The sequence below is a fragment of the Engystomops pustulosus genome, chromosome 1 (assembly GCF_040894005.1).
Source record: "Engystomops pustulosus chromosome 1, aEngPut4.maternal, whole genome shotgun sequence".
Lineage (NCBI taxonomy): Eukaryota > Metazoa > Chordata > Amphibia > Anura > Leptodactylidae > Engystomops > Engystomops pustulosus.
The window spans coordinates 160964269-160982548 of NC_092411.1; positions in this window are offsets into that span (position 1 = coordinate 160964269).

The following is an 18280-nucleotide window of genomic DNA, read 5'->3' on the forward strand; positions in this document are numbered from 1 at the left end:
TCGGGGAGTTCTGCTGCGGGTGGTGCATGTATCAGATGGTTCTGCAGCATTATTATTACATCTATTAATAAAGTAAACAGGGTATAAGGAGACCTTCTGCAGAGCTTCATCCACTGCCGGTCTCTGTTATTCCCCTCCATTATAGAAAAAGATAGTGGAAACCCATGTAACACTAAGGACCTATGGTTGCAGGGGGCCCCAGCCAAAAATTTGCTATGGGTCCCACTCATTCCTAGTTACGCCACTGCCCCAGTAGCCTCTTTGGTAAATTTGCATATTACGACAATTAAAGATTACAAAAGATACAGGGGACTAAAGAATTAACCCTAAAAAGGCCTATCCTTACATACATTAGATGCTAGATGATATTACCAGATGGTAATATGATGAATTAATAATATTTAATAATATTTATCTATTTATTTGGTGTCTGTATCACTGCACATTGCACTTTATGTGACATTATACTATGCTGAGATTTTGTCAATTTATTCATAACTGTGTCACAGTTGGCCACTTCTTGTTACATTTATCCTATCCTTTGCGATTACCATTATTTGTTATTTTACGGTTGACCTACTAATACAGTATCTGAGTGTAGCTTCTTTTACTACAGTGACACTTTCGATTTTCTTTGCATACATACCGTAATTGTGTAGTGGGAGACCATTTGTTAGTGTATTTATTTTAATTTTTTGTAACCAATAAAATTGATTTGTTCTGTTATCGCTTCTGCTTTTCTTATTTTGTTATATTTATGTATATTTTTTCAGACGTGGGAACATACATTATTATTTGCTCCTTTACTAAGGGTCTTAGTTGGGTTTTGTTGGGTTTCCCAAATTTTTCCGATTTGCACCTAATTGCCCCGGGATTTTGGCGCACGTGACAGAAATTGGGGGGCGTGGCCGTTGGAAAAACTGCGGAATTTAAAAATAAATAATTGTGTCGCAAGAATAGCACTCACATACATAGAGGAGAAGAAGGTGAACTCCGGCAGACTTTAGCGCAGCAGCGACACCTAGTGGACATCGGGCGTACGACCTTAGTGAATCCTGGCAGAAACCGAATCGGCATCGGAGAACGCGCCGCTGGATCGCGACTGGACCGGGTAAGTAAATCTGCCCCAATGGGGCATATTTATCAAGCTGTCTGAAAGTCAGAATATTTCTAGTTGCCCATGGCAACCAATCACAGCTCCCCTTTAAAATATTCATGAGCAGGGGTGAAATGAAAGCTGAGCTGTGATTGGTTGTCATGGGAAACTAGAAATATTCTGACTTTCAGACAGCATGATAAATCTGCCCCATTATCTTGAAGGTAATATCTATATTAATAAGGTTATATTAATATTAAGGTTAATGTATATCTATATATGCACATACAGTACATATGAATATATGCATATGCAGTAAATATATATACACTCACCGGCCACTTTATTAGGTACACCTGTCCAACTGCTCGTTAACACTTAATTTCTAATCAGCCAATCACATGGCGGCAACTCAGTGCATTTAGGCATGTAGACATGGTCAAGACAATCTCCTGCAGTTCAAACGAGCATCAGTATGGGGAAGAAAGGTGATTTGAGTGCCTTTGAACGTGGCATGATTGTTGGTGCCAGAAGAGCATCTCTGAACGCACAGTACGTAGAACTTTGAGGCAGATGGGCTACAGCAGCAGAAGACCACACCGGGTGCCACTCCTTTCAGCTACGAACAGGAAACTGAGGCTACAATTTGCACAAGCTCATCGAAATTGGACAGTAGAAGATTGGAAAAACGTTGCCTGGTCTGATGAGCCTCGATTTCTGCTGCGACATTCGGATGGTAGGGTCAGAATTTGGCGTCAACAACATGAAAGCATGGATCCATCCTGCCTTGTATCAACGGTTCAGGCTGGTGGTGGTGGTGTCATGGTGTGGGGAATATTTTCTTGGCACTCTTTGGGCCCCTTGGTACCAATTGAGCATCGTTGCAACGTCACAGCCTACCTGAGTATTGTTGCTGACCATGTCCATTCCTTTTATTACCACAATGTACCCAACATCTGATGGCTACTTTCAGCAGGATAATGCGCCATGTCATAAAGCTGGAATCATCTCAGACTGGTTTCTTGAACATGACAATGAGTTCACTGTACTCAAATGACCTCCACAGTCACCAGATCTCAATCCAATAGAGTATCTTTGGGATGTGGTGGAACGGGAGATTCGCATCATGGATGTGCAGCCGACAAATCTGCGGCAACTGTGTGATGCCATCATGTCAATATGGACCAAAATCTCTGAGGAATGCTTCCAGCACCTTGTTGAATCTATGCCACGGAGAATTGAGGCAGTTCTGAAGGCAAAAGGGGGTCCAACCCGTTACTAGCATGGTGTACCTAATAAAGTGGCCGGTGAGTGTGTGTGTGTATGTATGTATATATATATATATATATATATATATATATATATATATATATATATATAGGCATTTACAGTAAATATGTGCATATATATATGCACAAAGATACATATAAATACATACAAAGTTGCAGGCAGGCAAGTGGCTGTGATGTCCGGGGAGCGGGTGGGAGTCTGTGCCAGCGCATGGGGAGGGGGAGAACCATGGGCAATTAGGATAGCCTGTAATGACTGGGGGGGGGGGTTGTTGGCGGGTGGTGGTTCTTCAAGTTCAGTTGTGCTGTCATCCAGCTGTTCCCCTTAATGCAGGATGGAGGGCAGATGTGCTGGCAAGCAGCAAAGCAAGAGATTGGTCTGCTGTGCGGTGGGTAGTAGAGTGGCCGGGCGGCTCTATGGGTGGCTACGTCTGTTACCGCTGTGCTGTTAGCAGGGACAGAGGGGCCTGGGAGAACGGCTATCCATCCCAGGCCCCTGTGTAGCACGGGCCTCGTAGCAGCCTTAGCGGTTGTTACGCCCCTGTTGACTGTGGACATGGCTGCCATCATTCAGGAATTGTCAAACTGCTTAGGGCTGATGTAAACAATGTTACAGCTGCCTGCGTCCTTAGGGCTCATTCACATGGCAGTCTGCGTGTGAATGGACCCTTAGTGCAACCCAGTCGTTTTTGTTGCTTAGGCAACAGTGCCTGTATCATAGAAAGGAAGGAGCGCTGTCAGTTTGCTTTCCTGAAATTCAGAGTGTTTGTTGCCCTTTTATGCTAGTAAAGCATAATAAATATCCAATGATATTGTGGTCTCCATTACCCAGGTTGCCCCAACCTGTAATTTTGAAAATGTCAGTTAGTTCCACATACAATTACACATAATTACACAGCTCTCTACACATAAGTATGAAGTTATTGGCGTCACAATATGGTGAAACAGAATTTTTTTTGTACACAGAGGCAGATATATGTGAGTTGAGCTCCACACCAGACTCCGTGGTAAAGCGCCGAATGAGCAACAAACTCTGCTAGTATTCCCAACATCGTGCTGGGAGTAGTACTTCCATAGCTCAATTGGTCTGATGGTCTGATGTTATACTCAAACCCCATTAGCCCGAGGTTAGAATCCTCCTCCTAATGGCTGCATGCAATCAGTGCATCTATATGCGGACACAGCCCCCATGACTTTGGAGCAGAGAAGGAATATGTGTCAAGGTTACTTATGTTGCGAAAAAGGCAGAGAATGAACTTAATTTAATCGATTCAAGTTTGTCCAGACCTTAACCCTGTAGCTATCCATGATGTGTTTCATTCTGTTAACTCCAAACTCTGAAGGGATGATAACTCTGTTTTATCTCACGCTATAAGAGATTTTTTGAAGGACATTTCCCTAGCTTCTTTTTCAGAGGCAGATTGGAAGCGCCATAATAATCCACTTACAGACTAGAAGGTGGAAAAGATCCTTAGCAAGTTAAAGTTAGGCAAAGCTCCTGGGCTGGATGGCTCTTGGCTTTATATTATAAGAAGTTTTCTGCACTACTGATACCGCATGTCATTGTATCATATTGCAATCAGCTACTTCAGATTAAGTCCCTCCCCCCTGCCTTTCTTTTGACCGCTATTATTTTAACCTCTAAGTCAAATAAGGTCAGGAAAGATCCGGTCAAAGCTAATATCACCAAATTCTTCGCTGAATTCCGGCCTGGGCCAAATGGACCAATCTGTCAGTGACTATGCAGTTCAGTTCCATACCCTAGCTTCCGAGCTGGCCTGGAATGAAGCGGCCTTGGTCGCTACCTTTTAATATGGACTTCCTGGACAGATTAAGGATGCTCTGTCTGCACGAGACCTGCCGTTTTCTCTGAGTGGTCTCATCTCCATGGCCATCCGGATTGACGTCCGATTCGCACATCATTCTGAGGAGCAGCGTCTTGAACAAATGCAAGTCAGGACCCGACGCCTGCACTGCCTGGCTCCTGTCTTTCAAAGACCTCCTCAGCCGCCTTATATGTCTGCTGCAAAGTAACCCATGAAGGTGGATAGAGCTCATCCGTCTTCTCAACAGCCTTTCAGACGAAGACAAGGGAATCTCTGGCTCTATTGGGCCAGCCAGGAGCACTTTCTTGAGACTTGTCCAGTCCATCCTCAGCGTCCGGGAAATACACGCAACTAGGGTTCCTGGGAGAAGCACTTCTCCACGCCTGAATGTCCCAGTTGTACTCAGCTTTGAAACAAGTGGTCCGCTTCAAGCTTCAGCCTTCCTGGATTCCGGCCCTGCAGAGAACTCTGCAGAGAACTCTCAATCAGCTGCCTCTTAAGCCAGTAGGATCTTGTCATGTAGCAAAAGTGGTATGGACTCTCGTGATAGGGATGTAATATTACCACTGTACAAGGCATTGGTTCGGCCTCATCTGGAATATGCTGTCCAGTTCTGGGCACCGGTCCATAAAAAGGATGCCCTGGAGCTGGAGAGGGTTCAACGTAGAGCCACAAAAATGATAAGGGGTATGGAGGGTCTCAGTTACGAGGAAAGATTAAAACAACTAGATTTAATTAGTCTGGAAAAGAGACGACTATGAGGGGACATTATTAATCTACTTAAATATATGAATGGTCCATTCAAAAAATATGGTGGTAAGTTTTTCAGATTAAATCAAATCAAAAGACGAGGGGGCACTGTCTCCGTTTGGAGAAATCAAGGTTTAATCACCGGAGGCGACAGGGCTTTTTTACTATGAGAACTGTTGGTCACAGCAGGGACAAAAGAAAGCTTCAAGAAGGGTCTAGATGCCTTTTTACACCTAAATAACATTAATGGTTATGTTATATAGAATTGTTTCCCCTAAATCCCTTCTTCATCCAATCCATTCCCTTCCTTGGTTGAACTTGATGGACAAGTGTCTTTTTTCAACTGTAAATTATGATACTATGATAAATATATACTGTCACCTGAAAACGTCATCAAAATCTACCCTCTAAAAGCTCAATGATCAATGTTCTGCTGTGGGCCCCTAAAAGTATTTTACATTTACACGTGGGGTATTGCCCTACTCGTAATAAACTGCACAACAAAATCTGAGATGTGTTTTCTCATTTTATTTTGCATGAATGTGTACATTTTAGGACTAAATAATAATTAAATTATCAAAATTTAAAAATTCGGGGAGCCGGATGCCAAAGTCGCATAGTCTGTGAGCGCTGCACACCCTAAGCCTAATACGCTTCACAATAGCTTTCCCCGCTCACCCACTGATGGGAACCGCAAAGGACCCTCTGCACAGACATCGAGGAGCCAGGAGAGACGGCTTACTCTGCGGCAGATTTCTTTAAAAAAAGGAGGTTGAGAGCTGCCGACGGAGCGAGGCAAGATGGCGCCTGCATCTTGGAACGACGAGCGTTCCTCTTCCCCTCCCGCTTATTTACTAAGGGTCCGCGGATCGCAGTTTCATCGGATTTTAGTCATTTTCGGGATTTGCGCCAATGTCACAGGTATTTAACTGGGGATTGTGGCGCAATTGCACTGGCTTTATATGCGATGGAAATCGGGGGCGGGCCCGACTGATTCAGATTTAATATTCAAATTGTGTTGCCAACCAATGCACTTACATACACCGGGAAGAAGACGGCTGATTTAAGCGACAGATGCAGGAAATCGGGCGCACAATCTTTGAATCGCGCCAAAGTTCATTCTCTTCGGACAACGCACAGCGGGAATCGCGACAGGACCGTGTAAGTAAATGTGCCCCACAGTGCGGCCCTACAAAACCAGCAGCCGGAGCTGCATACCAGCCCTCCGTGCCCCAATGAGACGGCTCCGGACCGGAGAACCCGGAGTGACAACTTCACACAGGCAGCCCTGCCTCAGATTCAGGAGGCGACGTCATATCTAAATGGGGGAAACTTACTAAAGAGCCAGGTCAGTGGGCAGATGGACAGCCTGTGGGATGCCCCACCATTTTCCTATGCCCTCCAACACCAGGCCCAACTTTTCTCACACAAAGAAGGGGAACTCCCTTCCCCTCATCAGTGCATGAGGCTCAGGAGACCATTCCCCCCCACTCGCCTAGTCTGCAACAGGAGACCAGGTTTGAGGCAGGAGAATGGAGAGCAGTAGAGCTTGCACCCAGGAGGAGCTGCTCACTGCTCAGAAGCCCCACCACAAGGCCCATCTTCACCTCACATTCCTGCAATAGGAGCACCAGAGCTTTATGGCCTCACGTCCACACCGCCGGCGACCCCCTGCTATCCTTCCAATCCTGCCTCACAACAGTCATCGCCACTCCACGATCCTCTTTATTATATATCCAACGTCTTCCGACTAAGCAGGACTTTAGAGAGCTAATTACAGAAGTCAAGGAAGCATGCAGGCAGGAAATTGCAGCTGTACGTAATGATGTAAAACAAGTGGCGCAAAGGGTGGACATTTTGGAGGATGATCATAATGAGGCCAGGGCAGTAATGTCGACCCTACAAATCCAGGTCATCTCCCAAGCCTCAACCATTATAGATCTTCACCGTCATATTGAAGATTTGGACAATAGGGCCCGCTGCCATAATATCAGGGTCCATGGAATCCCAGAACAACAAGGGGAAGAAGATGGCCACGGATACTTGAAGTGGCTGTTTAACTTGGTACTGGGTAGGCCACCAGAAACCGCAATCAAAAGGGTAGAACGGCCTTCCTCGGGATGTGAGTTGACATGTCATGGACTTTGTGGTTAAAGAAGAGAGTATGAAATGCTCCCAGCTGCTCAAAACAGTGACTTTCATGTATTTCATGCTTTCAGTTGTTTCAAGATCTGTACTGGATTACGCTCCAGCAACGCCAAGCTCTAAAACCACTCCTGGACCTGCTGAGAGACCAGGGGATACCTTATAGTTGGGGATTCCCTTCAGTCTCACGGCCAGAAGAGATGGCCATTCTGGTACCCTATGTTTTCCTGGAGAATTACAAAATTTCTGGATTTTGTACCAAGGCTTAGGGGTGCATCTCTAACTTTTCTGACAATATTTACTGTCAAATTAGTTTTTTCCATAATTTTTTGTGTCTATGCATCGTTACCATATCTTGGTACAACCCCCCACCCTAAAGTGAATCCCCTAGATCGTGCTTGCTCCTCTAGATTGTAGCAGACACACAACATATCCTTACCATCTGTTCTCAAAGGGATTCAAGAAGAAGTTGCTATCTCAAACTAATGGTATTTTTATGTTCTTGTTCTATTTATCTTTGATATCCTTGTCAACCCATGGGTTAATGTATAAGATTGTCTCTGAGTCTCCCACATATCTGATGGGAACGATTAACGGTGGGGTCCAGTCCGGGGGGCCCTGTGGCCTCTTCCTGTCTGCCCAACAAACACTCCATGTAGCAGAAGACCAGGCTTCAGAGACAATGGTTAAAATTCTATCACTTAACATTAAAGGTCTTAATTCGAATGTCAAAAGGCGCCTCCTATTAAAGGAGTTACGACAGACCAAAGCAGACGTAGCATTCATACAGGAGACACATTTCACGGCTACATGGTCCTTCCATTTTGCAAAACATTGGTACACAACTGCCTTCCTCTCTAACGCCCCTAATAAAAAAGTGGCCATCTTTATTTCTAATGATTGCCCCATGAAAATAATGGAAGCGGATGTTGATCCCTATGGTCGATACTTGATAATTAGTGGATCTATTGTGAGAATTAATATCACGTTGAGTAATCGATAAGCTCCTAATGTAGGCCAACTGGCCTTCCTAACTAAAGTACTGACCAAGCTATTTTCAGACTGTAAGGGACTGACTCCGATAGAAGGAGACTTCAATGCAGCGTTCTCAGACACAGTAGACCATATATCCTTTCCTTCTCAAGCCACCCCCCAAGCGGCACAATCGCTATATGAAATATGAAATATGCCCTATGTCAGTGGTGGCAAACCTATGGCACAGGTGCCAGAGGTGGCACTCAGAGCCATTTCTGTGGGCACTCAGGACAGAGTTCACCAAACCAAACTGTCACAGGCAACTTAAGAAATGCTGCTCTCAGCGCTACTTTAAAGCAACACTTCATTGGCTGTTTGGAACTGCAGGTAAAATTGGAAGGTGTGGACTGAACTGCAATGTCTTTGGTGGAGGTCCTCCTGCTAGACCCACCATTCTTCCTGTACAGAGAGAGACCCTGGAGAGAAGCAAATATAGTCTGAATTTGCCCTCCTTCTTTCAACTATATTGGTGGCTTCAGGGGGCCGGTACGATTGAAAGATGTGGACGAACAGGTAGCAATAAGATACTGCTTAAAATGCCATGTTGGCACTTGACGGTAAATAAGTGGATTTTGGTTGTAGTTTGGGCACTCAGCCTCTAAAAGGTTCACCATCACTGCCCTATGTGATATATGGCGAATAGATTACCCTACAGCGAGGGAATATACATTTTACTCACCCCCACATAGAACTCACTCTAGGATCGACTACTTTTTTGGTAACAAGCCAACACTGAGACTATCCACATAGGCAGATATAGGGCCCATTACCTGGTCCGATCATGCCCTGGGTGTCCCATTGGTGCTTAAACAAAACTCTCCTGACATCCCTGACTTCTAGGGAATCCTTAAAAACAGTTCTTACAAATTATTTTAAGGAAAATACACACACAGCTCATTCAACACCAATACTATGGGAGGCACAGTGTTCAGAGGGGAGGCGATTTTCCACGAAGCTGAAAAAAGATAGGACTTTGCATTACTCTCAATACAAACGTAGTCTGCGACAGTCCGAGAGGGAGTTGGTCTCTAACCCTTCACCTCAACTCCTACGGCGGGTTCAAACCCTCCAATCAAAGATTAGGGAGTTAGATTTAATAGATGTGGAACGCATGATAAAGTACTCTAAATGTAGATACTATGAATACGGGAACAAGGCCCATACACTGAAGGCCCATCAACTGAGGCAAAAAGAAGCCGCAACTTAAGAAAAACAAAGCCGCTATGCAATAAAAGATAAAAATGGTACTCTACAGTATCATCCGACAGAGGTAGCAAATCTCTTCCACTCCTACTACATGGATCTATACTCTTCTCCCTCGGAATGAGATGCTAAACTGGATCACTATCTTTCCCAGTGCTCCCTTCCCCGATTGCCCTCGGAAGCCTCTTGATGTGTGCCGCTGCGAACATGCAGTAGGCGGGGCTATCATACGCTGGCGCAAGTTTTATCAGTCCCAGGTCAGGAAAAGGTGCACAGAGTCAGGAATGGGTAACAGGAAGGCCTATACAGAGAATCCTGACAATTGCACTGTATTCCCTATTCCCCTAGAGCTGCAATGCCTTCAATATTATATTCACAATCTGCCAGCCCCTGTAGTTTATAGCCTGCCATCCTCTGTAGTATATAGCCTGAAGCCCCCCCTAGTATATAGCCTGCAACACCCCCTAGTATATAGACTACTATCCCCCTGTAGTATGTAGCCAGCTAGCCCCCTGTAGTATATAGCCTGCAGCCCCTACCCCAATATAAAGCTTGTAGGAAAAAAAACAAAAAGTGTACTCACCAAGCCCCCCCCCCCCCCCCCCCGGCAGGTCCTCTTCTATCCATAGCGGCTCTGGCATCGACTCTGTGTTCCCACACGGTCTGTCGCCTGCAGCTGACATCACAGTGCCTGCAATGGATTGTGAAACGGAGCCGGTGCCAGAACCGTGATGTATGGAAGAGGACCTGCTGAGGGGCACTTTTTTTTTTTTTTTCCTTGACTCAAGTATAAGCTGAGTTAGGGTTTTTCAGAACATTTTTAGTGCTGAAAAACTCAGCTTATACTCGAGTATATACGGTAATGGTAATAGTTAGTGTTTTGTGGATCTACTCTGGTTGTTACCCATTATTCCTGTGCAACACCCCTGCCAACGTGTAAGCAAGGGGGTAGTTGCGAATAGCAACCTCTCCCTCTCATGATTCATCCGTTGCGCCTGCTCAACTCACCCAGAGGATAATGCAGGGAGAACTAAGGTAACTTGCAGCTGTGGCCTCTGCCTGGAGCACCTGACCAGGGGGGCACCTGACCAGGGGGAGCACCTGGTCTTTAAGCACATGGACAGAGTGAAGTGAGAGTCAGTGTACAGCACACTTTTAGTGCTGTCACAGAAACTAATTACAGGAACTGAGTCAGGAGACTAACCTAGAGATGCAGCTTCAACAGTTTGGACACAGCTCCATCTCAATTATCCCAGCTTGCACATACCTTTAGGCTGGTGCCTTATTCTTGTGGACCACTCTCCACGACCACTCCAGTACCAGAATCTGAATCTGCTGACCATTTTGGCCCATTGCCTGCTACCTGTTGTTCAATAAAGAACCATGTGTTGATTTGCACAAAGTTGCCTCCGTCTGATCCCTGGATATGGCTGTCTACCACGGGCTTCCCCATCCATTACCCAGGGACTTATCTTACAGACACTCAGGGGTTGCCCCAGGGAGAAACAAGTACTTAAGCCCCTCCCTCCGTATTTCTTGCAGACACCACCTGCTGGAGACCTGCCAGGCTGTAGGACAGCCCTCCGGTCCCCATACCAAACACCGTGACAACAGCGTGCCCTAAGCCGCAATAGCCAGCCACTCCGGTATTCTGGGCTTCGACTGCCTCCAGGCCCCAAGAAAAGGCTATGCGGGATGTTGCACCTGTCCTCCCTATTTAACTCATGGTGCTTTCCTGCAATTTGTGCTATATGGATCTCAGAGATCTGGCCCTATCACCGCTGAGCCCAAGGCTTTGAAACCACATATATGTTCAGCCTCCCCTTAATTTACTGCTGGTTAACGAAGTATCAGCTTGTTAGGATTCGGGATGTGGGCAGGGGAGCACCTGCCATGAGGCTAGTTGAGATTCTCGCCTCAGGTGGCGCGCCTTCTATTGGAGACTGGGGGCGGCGTCGGGCCCCCCCGACGTTCACCTGCTGCCGGCCTGCACACAACCCCACTCTCCGGCTGGCACACATGTACCGGCCGGAAGATCCTCATGACCGCCAGCCGTCACAGGTACCTGCACATCCCTGTGCCCGCTACATTCAACCGGCCGGCACTTCCATCCACCGGACTGGGGAGGAGACAGCGGAGACCAGGGAGTGGACAGTGGAGTGCAGGGAGCGGGGAGGAGTATCCCGGGCTGATGCATGTGCCAGCCGTCGGTCATGTGACGTGCCAGTCACATGACCGACGGCTGGCACATGCATAAGCCCAAAGTCCACTCCGGGATACTCCTACCTGCTCTCCGCACTTCACTGTCCGCTCCCCGGTTTCCGCTGTCTGCTCCCCAGTCTCCGCCCCCCCGCTATCCGGTTCCCGCTCCCTGGTCTCCGCTCCCCGATCGCCGCCTCCCCCCCCAGGTCTCCGCTGCCAGCTCCCCGATCTCCTGTCCCAGCTCCTTGATCTCCACTCCCCTCTCTCCACTCCCAGCTCTCTGTTGTCCGCTCCTTGCTCCCCTCTCTCTGCTCCGGAACCCCCCCAACTCTGATTCCTCCCTGTTCCGATTCTCCCCCGGCTCTGGCAAACATCCCCCACCGCGCCCAAGGACAAGGCTGAACCGGCTTCTATGAACCATATTCTATGTATATATGTATATATAGATGTGTATGTATGTATAGATTTATAGATGTTTGTGTATGTATGTATAGATTTGTGTGTGTGTATATGTATAGATATATAGATGTGTGTGTGTGTGTGTAGATTTGCTTTATATACTGTTTATATATGTGTATTTGGTGTTTGTATATTTATCAGGGCTTCTGCGCCATGTCAATTTTAGTTTTATATTACATGGCAGCACGCTGTATGCATTTTACAGTACATGGTGGTACGCTGTATGCATTTTATACTATATGGTGGTGCCCTGTATGCATTTAACACTACATGGTGGCACCCTGTATGCATTTAATACTACATGGTGGCACTCTGTATGCATTTTAAACTACATGGCGGCACGCTGTATGCATTTAACACTACATGGTGGCACGCTGTATGCATTTAATACTACATTGCAGCACGCTGTATGCATTTTATACTACATGGTGGCACGCTGTATGTCATTTTTATGCTGTATCTGATATATTACATATATGGGGGGGCAGGGCCGGTTCTAGACAAAGTGGGGCCCTGGGCAAAACTAAAAGTGGGGCCCCAAAATAAAACTATTTTATGACAAGTCACAGTCAGCAGGAGGCTCCCTTTAGTATGGTGAAACAAACTATAATATGGGAGAATTATATAGGCGATAAATAGATGATAGGGAGATGATAGGCAGCACAGTGGTTCAGTGGTTAGCACTACAGTCTTGCAGCGCTGGTCAACATCTGCAAAGAGTTTGTATGTTCTCTCGGTCTTTGTGTAGGTTTCCTCCAGTTCCTCCAACAAACCATAAATTAACTCCAACAAACCACATAATTTCTGGAAGCAGACACTTACCCCATTTTCAAAATTGCATTAAAGAGTTTATTGACAGAGGCGCCCTCATGAAATTTTGATTCAAACTGAAACATTTTATTAAAAATATTTAAAATTTGACTTTGATGGCAAAAAATGTGCTCCAAACAGAAAATATTTCCCTTCACATCTCCTAAATGTAATAGATGGACATGTGTACAGTTCACAAATGCCTCGTATTGATATGTGCGCATAAATAAATCATCATAATATCACTAAAACTGAAATAACTAGACAGTCACAACCTTCAAAATATAGCAATTAAACAGAATAAAAAGTAAAGGCGCCATAAAACCAGGCGATGCATTTGGCAAATAAAAAAATTCTTCTAAAATATGTACAAATCCAGAATACTTATATAAAGAAAATATACTTTCCTAAAACAGTAAGATGTGAGGAGATCATACAGACCCACACGTGTATATTCACCAAAATATGCAGCAAAGGGAACGTTAAATCCACAGGAGGCTAAACTAATTTTGCAGAAAATTGCACTGAGCGTCACACAGATGTATCATTGTACAATCCTTACACAATGGTAACCCAAATAAAGTCACTTTTAGATGTGCGCCATTGTATTAGCAGAACAATTATAGAACCCTCCGCGCTTCATAAGAATGAGAGTGAGAACATAACATAGGTGTAAATAATGGAAGATGGTGTGAAATAAAAACTTTTTGGTGTAACATATAACTTTATGGACATGTTCTGGGTTACGGTGAGTATGTAGCAACATTAGGCGAAGAGGATCAAATGTTCATCGTATCAGTCAATTTTTGCAAAAAAAAAACCTATCACGAAATAAAAGGCAATAAGAGATAAAGTGTGTTCTTAGATATTTCTGCATAGAGAAGGGTTAAAAACATAAACATTAGTTCATATTATCCCTTCTTAAAATATAACATATAAAGTAACATATAAAGTGAATATTTCCATTATCTGTGAGGTGCAGCAGCTCCTGTGTGCAGCAAATTCTCCCTGTAGACTGATGGCTAAGAATCTGGAGGGGAGACACTACAGGGGGCTGTATCTCTGGCTCTGTAACACATAGAGCCTCACTTCTTTTTTCCTTTGAAAGAAGAGAGTCTCCTCTTTTATATGAATCTAAATCTGTATTTCTAAGTGTTAGGAAAACGGAGATATTAACTATTAAACTGCCGTTTGTAGTGATTTTTAGATATAAAAATGGCACCTGATAGTATCACTTTAAACCTGAATATCTCTGGATCCATGGCACCTAGAAACAAAATTCAAGATACATTTGAAAGAAGAAATTCTAGCCTTTCAATGGGCCCTGGGCAATTGCCCACTTTGCCTACCCATAGCACCGGCCCTGTGGGGGGGGGGGGCGTCCCTCTATGGCTCGCCTCATGCAGCAGAAAGGCTTGGTACACCCCTGGATGTGGGAATCCACTGGACCACCGTGGGAGGTGGTACTAGCCGACACCTGGGACCGGAGTCTAAGTGACACATGGTTATAACAAGAGCCCGCCACAAAGCGGGTTGGACTTGCTGTGGCAGGATACCAGCAGGTAGTTACACAGGTGCGACTAGTCTGCGGTGGCAGCTTAGGTCGAGGTACCTTAACCGAAGACAGTCTCGTGGTTCGGTCCAGGCAGAGGGTCAAGGCAGGCGGCAGAGATGCAGGGTCAAGCCCTATCCGGGGTCAGCAACAAGAGGTCCAGGCAGATTCTATTGCTATTGCTATTCTTGATCTCTCTCTTGTGTTTTAAAAAAAATTTAGTTGTACATTGGAAGATTGGGGAACATTTACTTACCTGGTCCCTCGGAGTTGGTGAAAGTGCATGTTCCGACGATAATGCCACGAATCACTAAGACCGTGTGCCCAATATGCTGCATGTGTCGCTTCCCCGCTCAGGATATACAGAGTTCTCCATCTTCTTCCCGGTGTATGTAATTGCATGAAAGCCGGCGTCGCTGCACCAAAATTCGATCATGTGTGACACAATCCCCTGCTAAATCCTTGTAACTTAATCAAAACATACTGGGGCAGCCCGCAGCCAATCTCCTATGCGTTTGTATGTAAATCAGTGCCCGGAAATCAGCACCCAGTATCTTGTAGTGTTTAAATGAAAGACACACCGGTTGCTGGTTACCTATTGCATGCGTTTGCATAGAAGCGCATATGCAATTGGCTGTGAGAAACCCTGTGCACTTTCATGGCGCTTCTAAATGGAATTTAATCCGTACATGTGATCACACCCTCAGGATTTTTGTGCAAATGCAAAGTGATGGCTCTTTGAGGGAGCTGGGGTTTTAAAATGGTAGAGTTTCTGGGTGGTCATTTTTATAGGTGGTGGGCATTGCAGAGCTTGAGCTGCACCAAATAGGTGGCAAGGTCTCCGTGCAGTGTAAGACTGTCTGGAGGGACAGTGTGTGAATGTACTCTAACTGAGATACAGTATGGGGCCCATTCAGATATATATTCCGCTATGAAATACGGATAATGTGGCAGATTTCTCACAGCAGATACTGTGCAGGGAGCAGGACTGACAGTATGATAGCTATCGATAATGTTGTGCACTTCCATAGGGAGACAGACGTTGCTAAGACGCTGGAATATGACATTAAGGGACCAAAGTAACAGCCAGGAGGAATACAATGCAGAAGGGGCAGTGTGGGAAATTCTATTAAGTGGGACACATGGGGTGAGCAGTGTATGAACAGCAGGGCAAGGGTTAATGTATCAATGATTTTACTATAGCTGCTGCCAGACACAGCTACATATTGTACCTGACCTTGATTATGTTGTCTCCACTTATTTGTTTGTGTTTTTTAATCCTTGTTTTACAATTTGGCAAATGGAGGGACCGCCTAGAATACATGAGGTAAGCAGGTATGGCCTTTGAAGGGTTCAGTGTCAGGGCTCACTGTCTTCTGTGTTCCTGTATCTGCTCAATATGACAGGATAATAAAGTTCGCTAAGTACAAGACTATAGCAGGAAATGAGTACTGATCCATAAGACTTTATATGAGAATCCATAGCTGTGGTCCAGAAAGAGATTGGAACAGTACTCTGATGGCATCAGACAGGATGGCAATGGAAGTGGAGAGAGCTTCTGTCAATCACAGCAGGTTAACTATTGGTGAGGCACAGTAGAGTTTGCTGGAGGCAGACTGGTGTGATGCATATCAATCTAGGTTGCAAGGAGAATGAATTCACCAGTGTTCAGACTAGGAAGAGGTAGATTGAAGCAAACTGACACTATCAATGCATCCTCAACTGTTCTATAAGGACAGAAGATGACGCAGGCACAAATGTAACCTGTTGAGAACTGTGACTCTCCATAACATCTCTATGGGTCTGCATACTTTTTAGCTTTCTCCTGATTGTTGAAGTCTGCTGGTCAGTGTTGGCCAACCATTTGAGCTTGGTGTGTCAAAATAAAGAAACACTGTAAGCGGGGTAAGCAGACAGGGGAACACACATGCCTAAGATGACTCTCCTATCCCCCCCATGTAATCAATGGAATGGACCTTGGTTCAGCTGTTTGCTACTGACATGGCAACTGTGGGACATAGTAGTATTTCCAGCTGGCTGGGTGCAAGTTTGCAATAAATTTAATGGGGGTGGAAACATTGGTTTCACTGCCTAGCTATAACACTATAACAATAATAATAATTACTTTATTTATGTAGGGCACACAGATTACAACGTGCTGCATAGAGCTTGCCAAAACAGTCCCTGTCCCCAATGGGGCTCACAATCTAATCAACCTACCAGTATGTTTTGGAGTGTGGGAGGAAACTGGAGGACCCAGAGGAAACCCATGCAAACACGGAGAGAACATAGAGAACTGCTTAGTTGTAATATGGCTGCCTTTCTTGCCGTACCCTGGATGCTGTCAGGTAGTGAAGCAGAGCAGCATGCTGACAATGTGAGCATATAGAGGCAGGGCAACTCTACTGCTGATAGCCACAAACAGTGGCTATCTTATCTCTATTAGTGACAGACATTGCACTTGGCCCTCAGCCCTGCCCCCAGATGCTGTTAGCTTGCTGAGTGTCAGTAGTCTGATACATTAGCCATCAATGCAGTAAATTTATCAAGAATTGCATGTTTTGTCACATCAGGAATACGGAAACTAGGAGTTCTGTTCAATAGTTGTTGGGCAGGCACAATCCAGCAGTACAAACATAGTATTTTTCCAAATTTTTCCAATTGTCAGTGAAATATATATTCAACATTAAAGTAAAAAAACAGCTTTTTTGCTAAGTAGAGAGTCCATAGTTTCACTTAGAGGAGAGACACTTTAGGTGCTTGTACAAGTTTGCACTCTCTTCTTATTCATCAGGTGATATTTAGAGGGAAACACCCCATTCCTCAGACATATTTTCTGCAAACCCTTCATCATTAAAATTACACTGTTCATTTATGCTTTTCAGACTCAGCGCCCTAATAGACATATCCAGTACGCCATAGGAGCACATTAACATCCTCCAATTGGGCGTGCTGAGACAGAGGAGAATGGAATTTAGAATGTGTAAGACCTTGCAGTCTAAGGGGTTAAACTGCCTCAATCAGTGTTGCCTGCCAACCGTTACCATGTGAAGTTACTTCTTCCATCACACAGGATCTTTTTCTGAGCCTGCACAAGTGCCATGACAGAATAGTATGTTTTAGTGCGCTAGTGGTTAAATGGGTATTCCAGGAATAAGCATAATTCATATACAAATGGGTACTCAAAATATAAGCTAATATGTAATTAGTTGTTATTTAAAATTTTGCTCCCCTTAGCAGAAAATGCTGTGGACATAGGCTATAATAAAGAATTAAAATGCTACTGGTCCTTTAATCAGTCCCTGGATTTCCTCAGCAGACACGGGACAGAAGATGGGTGCTGGTCACATGCCCTGCACCTGCCTGCACAGGTCATGTGATAACCACTAAGTTTGGCTGTAGTTGATTGGTTGCAGTGAGTCAAATATGGCCAGTGTTGGGTCATCTCAGTGAGGTAATGTGCAGTGGTGGCAGTTACACATCATTACTAAAGTAACAGAGCAGGACAGTCTGTTATATAATCACAGGAAACAGAGCATAAGAGGGCGGAGGAGTTACTGAGAACTAAAGGATCATGGAACTTGCAGTTTCCAGTGGCGGCCATCTTGGTGATAACTTTGCCAACTTTACAGAGGCCATAAATTTTGTAAATCATAAAATCAAACTATTTAAGCTCCATTTTGTGACTAATGAGTTTTGTTATATTCATTTATTTATCTCATCATGGGTTATAGTATGAAACGTTCATATTCGCGAAATACCTGTTTAACCTCTTCCGAACTGCTCCATGTAAACATTACAGTCTGCTCAGTGACTCCCGCATCCTAACATTCAACTGTATGTCATAAGTTGCGGGTAGTTAAAGCACCATGATGTACAGTTATGTAATGGTAATTGCCCAGGCTGAGAATTT